We start from the raw sequence: 13,383 nt of genomic DNA, 5'->3' as shown, positions 1-13,383 counted from the left end.
AAACTCAGTACATTTTAACATTCATTTTACCTAAATATTACAAAAGGAAATGTCTATTATTTTATGCACACTATTTATTTCTGCTCAGTTACAGTGAACTACTCATAATTCATTTTATGGCATGAGTTGAATTATTTTATTTCTCTCTGGCAAAAAGTTAAGATACTACTAAAGTCAGATATCTGAAACAAATGGATCTAAAAACATTGCCATAAGAAAACTATAATACTAAAGGAAAGAACACTGAGCAGGCCTCCTTACAAATGTCAGTCTCTCAATTTGGCATAGTTTTTCATAAGCAAATGAAAAGAACAGCCAATACCTGGGTTTGCAAGATGGATATGAATGTGAAGTTTTGAATCAACATTTAAAAATGATAGTTGAGCTAGGTGAGGTGGCTCACATCTGTAATCCCAGCATTTTAGGAGGCTGAGGCAGGTGGATCACCTGAGGTCAGGAGTTCGAGACCGGCCTGGCCAACATGGTAAAACTCCATCTCTACTAAAAATACAAAATCAGCTGGGCATGGTGGCACATGTGTCATCCCAGATACTTTGGAGGCTGAAGCAAGAGAATAGCTTGAATCCAGGAGGTGGAGGTTGCAGTGAGTGGAGAGCATGCCATTGAACTCCAGCCTGGGCAACAAGAGCTAAACTACATCTCAAAAAAAAAAAAAAAAAAGTTGAAATAGGAATCAGTATTTCTAAGCTGAAAAGTTTTCCTTCTTGTTTGTTTATTTTTTTGAGCCTCTATTCTCATTATTTTAAGGTTGGGAAATTAAGACGCAGAAAATTAGTATATAATAATGCAAAACAAAACAAAACACTGCACATATAACTAAAATATAAAGGCAGTAGAAATAAATCTTGAAAAAAGAATCAGGGAATGTGTTACACTAGTGAAGATAAAGGCACAACAGTGAGTAAGAAATTGTGAAAACAATATTGCACCCTGTCTTCCAACTTTTCATAGTACTCTTTTAAAAGATTCTCTTGAAAATTTTTTTTGTGAGATCTTTCACATCTATTTCCTTACTATTTAACATCTGATTAACAAGTTGCTGGGAAATAAATATCTCTGTATATTGAAGGTTGAAAATTATGGATATAGAATTTATATTTCAAAATTGCTAAAACAGTAGAATAAACTTTTAGGGAAGAGTTCAGGAACTCTACTTTATGACATTTGTGCCCCTGAAGCTCATATAGTTTTACAAAACTAACAGTCTATAGCTTCTTAAATAGACTAGACACAAAATCAATGACTAAAAAAAGCTAAAGTGAATGTTCGATAAAAATCTAAATGCTCTGAGTTGCAGGAATTCATTTTTTCCCTTCTTTTAAGTAACAATATTCGTCATAATTTGTTAATATATATCATGCTACAATTCAAGATGCAAAATTAAGGTAAGAACCTAATATGTATTACACATTATTCCTTATGTTATGTGAAGCCTGCTGCTAAATTGAAATTCAAGTATTTCCATATATCTGTCCATTTATAAAAACTAAGACAGTCTTGGTATAAGCCATACTACATTCCAAATGAAAGTTTTATAGAGCCTGATACAACAAAGTTTTACAAAAAGAATTAAGTGTACAACAAACATAAATACCGTTGTTTTCAGCAAGTGATAAGTGGCTGGTAGCCAAGCTGAGGCAGTTCATGCCAGAAAATCTGTGCACCAGACTCATAGAGAATGATTAGTTAACAGCGTTTTAATGATGAATTAATGAGCAGTAAAAGCATTCTAATTCCAATATGTACAATATCCTCTATTTAAAGACACAGGGCCAGGGAGAACAGATCCATGACCTTTGTGATGCTGGGAAAGGTTGGGTTCACTACAGTTAACGCCAATCTGTCTTTCAAGGTTAACTACACATGCCATGCTGGGAAATGAAACAATTACTAACGAATTTTATAGGTATATTCTGTCAAATTTAAAAGGTAATCAGAAGTCTAAATGAAAATTATGCCCGAGGAACGCATATGAAAGGAGAGAAACTAGGAAGGAGTGTGTGTGTGTGGGTCTCCTATGTCTGTGTGTATTTCCTAAAGACATTTTCAGGAAAGGACAACCTAAACTTTTCAAATAAAATGCACAGATGAAAATACTGAACGAAGGGAATGCCCAGCTTATGGGAATGGAAGTGTATTCAGAGAAAACGGCATCTAATCATCTGGGCAACACTAGCACAGGAAGAGTAGATGATTCATTATTCTGTAATTAACTTTTAATTAACTTTACTCTGCTTTACTTATTTTAGAAAATTAAATAAACTTCATTTTATTGCTCATGCTAAACCAATGAGCAGAAGCTAGAGCTCTGCTCTAATTAAAATAAGCAGTTGAGCAAAATTGTGTGTAAAGCATAATGAATAACTGTTTCTGTCCAATTGATATATTTCTTATGTTCTGAAACACTTTGATAGGTTTTTCAAAAATTCCATTAGTTAGGTGCTGAAGTCTTCTAAAATATGTGATTTAAGAAATAATATTACAGGCCAGTCTTAAGTAGGAGGCACATAATTGATTTAAACTTAATAAGTAACATTTCGAATTACATGATTAAGAGAAATGTAAGAGAGAGAGAGAAAGAGAGTCAGGGAGAGAAGAAAGAAGAGGAAGGCAGAGGAAGGGAGAGAAAAGGACAGAATTTGAAACTCTGCTATTTTATCAGTCATCAAAGCAATAGCTGTACCTTTTTTAAGAGGAGCAAAAACATAAAGCAAAGAGCTAATATGGTAAGATTACAAACACTGCATCATTTTTTGGACTCTCCCTTTTATTCATTTTTAAACATTTGTTGTTATGTTTTGCTATTGAGCCTAAGACAGTGAAATTCAATAATCAATTGCTGTTCTAGTTGATTTCATCATGTGGCACAAAATAATATCTAACAGAAGAATGAATTATATTTAATTTGGTGAACTTGAGCTTTAATGCTCTCAATATAAAATTAAAATCGAAATGGAATGACTCACTTCACTTGAATGTCTAAAGTACTAAGGTATTTCTTATTTTTTTAACATAATTTCCAAGGCATTTAAACAACATCTATGTAACTCTAATGTATCTTTTATTAAAACGCTTTATTTGACGAATTAAGAACTTTTGACTTCCTTGCCAACAACCACCTGCATCTTTATTCCGTATTAGTAACCCAACGGCTATTCCTTTCTGATTTCAGATTACAGAAGTCTGCAACTTTAAGTTTCTGCATTTTCATTGCTGGCTATTATCTGTGTGATTTCCACCTTCTCCAATTTTAAATTCCTTTTGAATCTGCCTTTTGCTTTTCACCTATTCTTTCTAAACATTCTCTGTCCCCTAAAGACAAAGGATTTCACTTATCCTTTCTACCCAGTCTTAGGCATGGTCAACCTTGTCTACAGCATAAGTGGTAGCATCCTAGCAATTTCTTATCCTATCAATACTCCTAGCTGACTAGTCACTATATGTGAGAGATCTCCACTTTTTCATGTGTACAGAAAACTAAGGGAGTGAAAACAAACTAGGCCAACTACCTGGATTGGATCAAAATTACATTTAGCTAGAGCTTTCTCTTACCTTTTTTTTTTTTTTTTTTTTTTTTTTCTGAGACAGAGTCTTACTCTGTCTCCCAGGCTAGAGTGCAGTGGGCAATCTCTGCTCAGCAGCCTCCGCTTGCTGGGTTCAAACGATTCTCCTGCCTCAGCCTCCCGAGTAGCTGGGACTACAGGCATGAGCTGCCATGCCTGACTAATTTTTGTATTTTTAGTAGAGATGAGGTTTCGCCATGTTGGCCAGGATGGTCTTGATCTCCTGATCTCGTGAGTCACCCGCCTCGGCCTCCCAAAGTGCTGGGATTACAGGCATGAGCCGCTGCACCCAGCCTCCATATTCTTAAATCTTAGTACAACTCTTGATACATAGAAGGTGATGAGAACATTTTAAACCTTTTATTTCCTCTTTTGTGTATTTGTTTTAGACTGAATTAATGAATTGAGTCTATAGCAAATTCCTTTTATTATTGCGCTCCCGTGGTTGCAATAATCCCTTTATTCACCTTTGACTACATCCTATGCCCAGGGAACAGCAAGCCTCTTTTGATTCCTTAAAGTAACTCTTTTAAACTAAAAAACCCGAGAGCTTTTGATAAGGCCATAGAAAGTCCACTCAAAAGAGAAGAGAATAGAGGAAGCAAGCAAAATTTAAAGTTTGAACAATACTACAGTCTGAAAGCAACAATAAATGTTTCATTATTTAATTAGAGAATTAGCAGTTATTTCTTAGTGTTATTTTTTAAGAAAATAAAATATATAATAATTCATTCTTCGGTTTTTTTTTCTCTCAGGCAAAGAAGTATTGCTTATGGAAAGAAATAATTTTATTTTCAGTGATCTGTTTTAGTATTATTATTATTAAGCATAATTTTTAGCACACAATCTGAACCTGCATAATTAAAGCAATTATGAAGGGTATGCTGTGTGTGTGGATCTCTCCATATGAGCCAAGAAATAAATGTATGTAGAACAATTGTCATACACTCCAGCCAGCTGCACTTACATTGCACTTTATCAAATGCAATTGGCATAGCCAAAATGGGAAATTATTGGGTGTCAAACTACAGTAGAATAGTTAGGCAGAGTACAGTCTAAAATTTTCCATTTATTTTGACTGCCTCCTGAGTTTTGGTGTAATTGTGGAAGATGAGAATTACTGGAGAAGAACACATATCAGAAAGGACAGCAGATACCATTGTTTCACACATCCTGAACTAGTGTATCTTCTAATTCTGTGAGCCTCCCTGTTTCCATTCATTTTTTCAGTATCTCTGATTTATTCTCTGTGCTCATAGGAACATCATTTATAGCCCTTCTCTAAACTTTATGTATCGTCCTTGATTTTTATTTCTAATGCCAAATCCTCTCACTGTTGGCAAAGTATTTCTTAATAGAATATAAGGCTGAAATATTTTCTGCTTTAGTTTCAGATCAGTGCTTCTTGTCCTTCTATCTTCTGATACTTTGAATAATCACAGTCTTTCATTTATACAGATACTTGTAAGGTATTTACAGACTGTGATCAAGTCCCTCTCAATCTTCTCCTCTCTTGACTATACAAATGTCTATGACCCTGTATCTCATCCAACACACTATTCGTATCATTTTTGCCCTTCTTTTTTATTATTAATTTTCCATTAGCTCTCTCAATTCTTGTACAACTTTTGTTCTGCCAGGATAAATAGCAATGTGATAAATCACTTATTTTGTGTCATAGATTATAGAGTTTAATATTTGAACAGAAGGTTTTGTCATTGAATTAAGTTATATACTCATTACATAGACTGTGTTTACTCTTCAATTATTACATATTCAATTCTTTCTGGATTATAGTACTTACAGATCATGCTTTTATTTCTATATGTTCCTTCCCTGAAAGAGCCTCAATTCTCTCAGTGACTAGAAATACGTACATTAACCCTGAAAAAAGCTTTATATTGTCAATAATTTGCTGATTACAGCTGCAAAAATCTTGTCTCAGTTTGTATTTGTTCATCATAAACTTAACTGATATCAAATGCAATTATTATTTTTGACATCTCTATCTTTGTGCCCTTTTGTAATATTTTTTCTAAATAAACAGCAATGCTAATAAGTATGACTATATCTATACTCATGTGGGTATAAATGTTTAAATGTGTGTTTATATACATACTCATCTATACATATATCTAAGAAAAGTAGTAATAAGTGTTCTACTCATTTTTAAAATGCATTTGAAAATAGAGATCTTGAAGAATTCCAAAGGAAAATTTATTTGGCCCACTGATAAAAATGACCTTAAATACAATGATAAAAACATACATAAAAACCTCTGAATGGCCAGGCGTGGTTGCTCACTCCTATTTTCCCAGCACTTTAAGAGTCCAAGGCGGGTGGATCACCTGAGGTCAGGAGTTGCAGACAAGCCTGGCCAACATGGTGAAACCACGTCTCTACTAAAAATACAAAATTAGCCGGGCATGGTGGCACATGCCTGTAATCCCAGCTACTTGGGAGGCTTAGGCAGGAGAATCACTTGAACCTGGGAGGCGAAGTTTACAGTGAGTCAAGATCGTGCCATTGCACTCCAGCCTGGGTGACAAGGGTGAAACTCCATCTCAAAAAACAAACAAACAAACAAACACCTCTGAACGAAGAATTGTGGGGGGAAAAATAGAGGGCAGTAGGCTATATATACGTGTGTACTAGAGAGAGGGAAATTGCACATGTATCTGTTACGAGGAATGATTGGTCTTCAGAAGGCCAGAGTATTTCCCAAGGGAACACAAGACAAAGAGGTGATTCAGTTAAGCGGCCCTAATTTTATTCTTTCATTCATCCATTCATCCATGCGTGCATTGTGTGTTGAGATTTGGGAAATTAGCAAAGAGGTAGCATACACAGAGGTTGATATTTAAAGAAAAATGTTTTATTAAACTTATTTCTTCTCTTCCATACATTGCGAGTTGGGGAAGCATTGAATATTATAATGGCTTTCTGAGTTTAATTCAGGACTTTTGAGAACTATCAAATGTCAATTGTCATTATTATATGATTATAGTAGAAAGGTATATGACAGTAAAAAAAATACTAACAAGTACGAATTTATATATTTACAAAAGTCTTTAGTGAAGGCACCAAAAGCACATCTGAAATTGTAAGGAAAAGTAGGGTTTAAAGCTTTCTGAAATTGTTCCCTTCTTATGAAATCCTACACTGTACACCTTCATCCTGTGCCTTATATTTTGTTTCAAATAAAATATACATTATGAAAAATATTATATCTAAAATACAATCTGTGAGTGGTCAGTTCATACTTACATGAACACTAGGGAGTTAATGTCTACTTATCACCAACTTTTCAATAACAGATTTTAGGTGAACTCTTCTACTGTGATGCTTAATGTAGCAGATTAAACCTATGTCAGTTTTAGGTGGTTTAATATGTTTTCCAGAGTATCATGATGTAATTTTTCCAAAGCAATATCATTATTGAAATTTCCCAAATATTACAACTTTTCAATTTCTAGTTGTCAATGCATCTTCAGTATGTACCATCTATTTTTTTTTATACGGCCCTAAAGTTCTCCATGACAAAACAGATATATAAATAAAACATAGCTGGAAGACAGCCCGGGCCACTTCTTCGGGAGGTCCACATCTCCTAAGATTAGAGGATAACATATATAAAAATATAAAGAAGGCAGCACTGTTTTCTCAGGAAAACAAACATGCAAAAAAAACATTTTTTTCATATTTGTTTTCGCTGGAACAAGTAAACCAGTTTTGCAATATTACTACAGGCAATTGCAATCCTAAGGCAGAAAGTTCTATACAAACATGCCAATTTATTTCTTAATGGCATTGTCATGAAATACCAAATGTGTGTGTCTCTCTCCAGTTTTATCTATAATTATCTGTTTGGTCATCTTAAACCTCCCCCCACAGAATCCCTCATTAATGCACAAACTCCACCGTGTCCCATTCCTCTGGCAATGGAATTTCCTCAGTGGGCATTTACATTTTTTTTTAACCTGTGAAACTTGTTGTGAGGTCCTTGCCTTAGTTCCCTGTCCTGATCTTGAATGATATCTTCTTGCTTACCATGATTATGATTGGCTCCAGATACTTTTTGCTGTTGCCTTGCCAGATTATAGGTCTTTACTCAAATTCGACTTGCGCTCACAAACTTGAATACAAAATATCAGATGCTAAACATGAGATATTTAATTCTCACTTGTCCCATGAGCAAACACTCAGCATCTTCTGCACCACAGAACACATGCTTCTGTGTAATGTTTCAGGTACCCCAACCCTCTACAAATACTAACTTAGGAATCAAATATATACTGCCAAAATAGCAATACTTTCCTTTATAACACTCAATATTAATCTTAAATAAATATCTTATTTTTAAATCACCCATAAGTTCTAATGCAGAAAAACAAAATATTAATTCGTTCTTATTCTACTTTAAGAGCTAATGGGAGATAATTAAACATCTTATTAACACTTTTTACATCGATGTTTATTTTAAGCCATTTCTCAAACTTCAATATTCTCATGATTTTTTAAGTTATATATAAGTACCAGTTTTTTTTAATCCATTTTTGCAAGAGTTTATAAGTCAATCTGGCAAGGGACTGGAACCAATAGGAAACTGGACTGAGACCTTAGTCTGAGACCATGAAACTAAATATGCAGTTCCTAAGATTGCTGTAAAACAAGAGTCCAGAAGACCCCAAGTTAAGGTGGCAACCAAATAATGTGGACTCTCAGTTCTTAGCAGCAAGCTGACAAGCCAGCAACCATAAAATGAAGGACCAGGAAACCAGTGATGTCCATGACCTTGGTGGGTCAAAAATCTGGCACTTGTGATGTCAAAGGAAATTTGCAGGATAAGCAAACTTGACATGATTAAAGTGGGCAAAAAGTCACAACAAAGGTATCTGGTTTTGCATGAGAATGACCCCAATAATCAGATGTAGAGAAAACAATGAGATTACATTCTAGGCTCTTTCAGCTCAGTATATGGCCTTATACTTGACAGAGGAAGCAGAGAGAAATGACAGGTTTCTAACAAAACTGGGTGGACAAATGCATGAGCATAGGTAATCATTTAATACACATTTATTGATCTTCTACTATGTGAAGGGACAGTGCTAGGCATGTCCAGAATTAAGACATGGAGTACTTATCCTTCAATTTATAATTAGGATGGATACAGAAAAGTAAACAGGCAACCACACAGTAGTTTAATACATGCTATCCTGTGAAGAAATATCAGATACTCTGGTCATACATAAATGGGGCATCTAATATGGTTTGGCTCTGTGTCCCCACCCAAATCTCATCTTGATCTATGATCCCCTTATGCCAAAGGAAGGACCTGGTGGGAGGTGATTGAATCATGGGCGTGGTTTCCCCCATGTTGTCCTTGTGATAGTGAGTGAGTTCTCACGAGATCTGGTTTTATAAAGAGGCTCTTCCCTCTTCATGCTCTCTCTTGCTCAACAGGCATGTTGCCATGTAAGAGGTGCCTGCTTCCACTTTCACCATGATTGTAAGTGTCCTGTGGCTTCTCCAGCCATGCAGAACTGTGAGTCACTTGAATCTCCGTTATTTGGTAGCATCTTTATGGCAGTGTGAAAACGAATGAATACAGCATCTAACCCAATTTCTGAAGTCATGGAAAGTTTTTAGGGGAATGCAAAGCTAAATGGACACCTTAGGAATAGAAGGGAAGTGAAAAGAATATTTCAGGCAGAGGAGAAAGCATATGCAAAATGGAGGCAAAGATGTGAGAAAGAACATGGAGCACAAATAGAAATACCAGTTCAAATAATTCAAAATGTAAGTGGTTCAAAATGCCTGAAGGAAGTGCTTGGAGCTTTGGAGGAAGTGTTGGAGACACATTATATATATATAATGAAAGGACATTAAAGATCTTGTAATCTTTAGTATTCCAGTATTCTAGATCTGAAATCATAGTATTTCAGTATCTGTAATTTCAGATATCTGAAACAGTTAAAGCATTTGACTAAAGACACATGGATCAAGGTGAAGTGCTCAGGGAGTAGAGATTTGTACTTTCAAAAAGTGGCCACCCCAAAATCTTGTCCACTAGAATGTGCCTTAAACATGGACATATCCTAGCTTCCCCCTTTATTGTTTTCTTTTTTTTTCCCTTGGCTCTGACTTCAAACTTGACCGCTGAGTAACTCCCAATAAAGGTTAAAGGTTGAACATAATCCAAAAATCTGAAATCCAAAATGAATGTTCCAAAATTCAAAGTATTTGGAGCATGGACATGATATGAAAAGCAGAAAATTCTACACCCAACTTCATGTGATGAATGGCAGTCAAAATGCATTCAAAACTGGTGTCATGAACAAAATTATTTAAAATACTATATACAATTATCTTCAGGCTATGTGTATAAGGTGTACATGAAACATAAAATAAATTTCATGTTTAGACTTGGGTCTCATCCCCAAGATATCTCATTATGTATACGTAAATATTCCAGAATCCAGAAAAAATCGGAAATCTGAATCATTTCCATTCCCAAGTATTTTAGATACTTAAACTGTAAACTAGACTTAAAATCATTATTTCTATTTGTGCTAACTCAGTGTCTAAAGGTGGTTGTTCACTAACTAAACCTGCTCTCCCTTCATGGTATTGATCTTGATATGTCATTTATATTGTTCCATCATCTAACCTTGATATTTATTTTGTAAGAGATCAAACATATGTATTCAATATGCTCTTTTTCTTATGTTTTATGATTTTATAAATATCCTGATTTTCAGTTTAGAAATTTCGTTGAGCACCTATTATGTATGAGATACCTAAAGATGCTAGGTGATAAGCACCTAAAAGTGACTAAAACAACCCTTGCCATCATGAAGCTCATAGTGTAATTGGGAAGATATACATAAAAACAGAGAATTTGAAACTATAGCATGGTACATACTAAAACCTATTGATCATCCCTACCTCCCTCACGTCTGTGATGGTTTGTCCTCTAAAACTCAGTATAAGTTTTTTAAATCATAGGACATCTCTGAATTGGGAAGGACAGCATCTTTTGTGGAGACAAAGGCAATGATAGGCAATTATCCCTTCACTTTCTTGCTAGAGTTTCCCGCATCAGCATACTCTATTCTTTTCATTACAAAACAAATCACCCCACCCCACTTCTTACTCCAGTTACATCTCTTTTATCTTTCATAGTCAAATTTTCCCTGTGTTGTCTACTCTATCTCTATTACTTCCCTACCCAGACTCCCTTTAGAACACTCCAATCTGCCTTCCCCTCAAAACTGTATTGAAAAATAACAGATTTAGTTATCAATGGCTTTTGTGTTGTTAATATTTTGTCCACTCAATTTCTCGATCTCTTAATTTTACTCAAACCTATTGACTACTCCCTTATTTTTGATACATTTTCTTGGCTCCTATGACATGAGAATTTCTGTTGTTTGTTTTACTCATACCACTGTAGCTACTTCTTTACCTCATCCTACCTCTCTTCTGGCTTTAAAGGTTGAAGTTTCTCAAAGCTCTTTCCCAGACTCTGTCCTAGAATATACGGATCAAGAGGTACAGAAGCAGAGAAGACTAACAAAAAGTTCTCTACCTGATGCAGTCTGACAGATTTCTGTAGTTTGACTTGTGTCTGGGAGAATGAAGAGAAGTGTGCAAGACAGATAAATCATCAAGCTTAAAAACCATAAGAGAAATGGAAAAACCCAGAGAAAGGTGACAAGGAACCTCATTATGGCTAGTAATTATAGTTGATGAGGTTGGCGAATTTTGTGAAATGATATTGGACAGAGGATGGAAATAAACAGTGAAGGCAGCAGCTAAGATAAGGAATTAAAATTTTTGATTAGTAATAAGGATTAGGCAAATATAACTAGGTGATAATTTACATTTTTAAAATTAAAAAATAAAAATAACTCTAATAGTATTGTAGATAATTATCTGAATTGAAGAAAAATTAGGGGCAATGAGTCATGTTAGGTGCTCACTTCGATAGTTCAAGTTAATGACAAAACACAATGAGTGTTGAGAAAAGAAGGCAGAATTCAAGAGATATTTTTGACCTGGAACAGGTGAAACATCTGCACTGGGTATTACTAACAAGTCTTTAGAGAAATAGGTGGATTCCAGAGATATGAAGGAGATAAAGTTGACAAATCTTGCAGATTCTTTGGACAGGAAGAGTACATGTCTACTGCTATGTTCCTGGCTCTTCCAATTGAAAGGAGAGTGAGGTCATACATTGAGATGGGGAGGTGGACCATGCTGCATGGGACACTTCTAGCCTTATGTGGCCTGAAGTATCTTTTGAAACATGAGGGAGTGGATATCAAATAGGCAGAAAACGGTATCTGTAGCTCAGAGAAGAAGTCTAGGCTAGAGATGACATAAATTTTCTATAGATGATGACTGAAGCCAGAGTAGTGGATCAGGATGTCTTTGCAAAGAGTGCATGGTGAGTATTAATAGTCTAGGACACAGCTTTAAGACACACCAGCTTTTAAAACCAGAAGATTTAAGAAGATTTTAAGAAACGTAAGCCTTTAATATCCAAGGCAGGGTGAGGTGAAGAAGTAGCTACAGTGGGATGAGTACAACAAACAACATAAATTCTCATGTCACAGAAGCTGAGAAATGTATCAAAAATAAGGGCATAATCAAAAGTATTGAGAAAAGTTAAGAGATAGAGAAATTGAGAGGACAAAAATTAATGACATCAAAGCTATTGATAACTAAACCTGTTACTTTACGTAACAGTTCTGAAGGAAAGGCAGATTGGAGTGTTTTAAGGAAAGTTTGGATAGGGAAGTAATAGAGAAGTAAGAGTAGATAATACAGGTAAAAGTTTGACTGTGAAAGAGAAAAGAGGACAGTAACTGGAGTGAGAAGTCGGGTTGTTGATTTGTTTCATAGCGGAAAAGAATAGAGTTTGCTGATGGGGGAGATTATAGCAAGAGAGTGAAGGGATAACTAGCTATTACCTTTGTCTCCACAAAAGATGCTCTCCTTCCCGATTTAGAGATGTCCCATTGTAAAAGAAAATTATACTGAGTTTTAGAGGACCACAGGTCACAGGGATTGGGGAAGTAGGGATGGTCAATAGGTAGTTCACAAAAGAGAAATAAATGAATTTTGGGTTGTGCACCTGTATAAAGAATAGGGAAATCCAATATTTGCTTGTACTTTACATCTTGAGTTGTAGAAAAGTATCTGAGTAAGAATTCTAGCTGTCCCCTCTTTAGTTCTGTAATCCACATATGGATAAAATAGAATCCACTCAGCAGGTTGCAAGCTTGTGCTTCTAAACATATTTAGTTGAGCAAGGAGGCACAAAACGGAACCATATGTGTTTTCTTTTAAGGTAATCTGCTTCAGTAGTATTGTCAGCACTTCTGAGAGCCCTTTTCATATGCAGCTTGTCATACTTTTCATAAATATTCTGTTGAATCATTTTGATGTCATCTATTAAACCCTCCTTCTAAATATTTATTCACTGTTTTATGGGATTTATGAAAATAATAGCCTCTATACTAAGATATATTGTAAGAATGCTAAATCACAAACAGAACTAACACAGATATTATATTTCAAACATTCAATTATATTTTGGGAACAGCCTAAAGATAGGACTTGTGCCTAAGTTAAAAACAATTAGACCTTGTACTGAGCTTTGATGGTCAATAAACATAGGACATAGGTAAGTTTAGATCACAAACAGAACTAACACAGATATTATATTTCAAACATTCAATTATATTTTGGGAACAGCCTAAAGATAGGCCTTGTGCCTAAGTTAAAAACA

The sequence above is a fragment of the Colobus angolensis genome, unplaced genomic scaffold (genome assembly GCF_000951035.1).
Source record: "Colobus angolensis palliatus isolate OR3802 unplaced genomic scaffold, Cang.pa_1.0 Scaffold163, whole genome shotgun sequence".
Taxonomy (NCBI): Eukaryota; Metazoa; Chordata; class Mammalia; order Primates; family Cercopithecidae; genus Colobus; species Colobus angolensis.
This window is presented reverse-complemented; position numbering follows the sequence as displayed.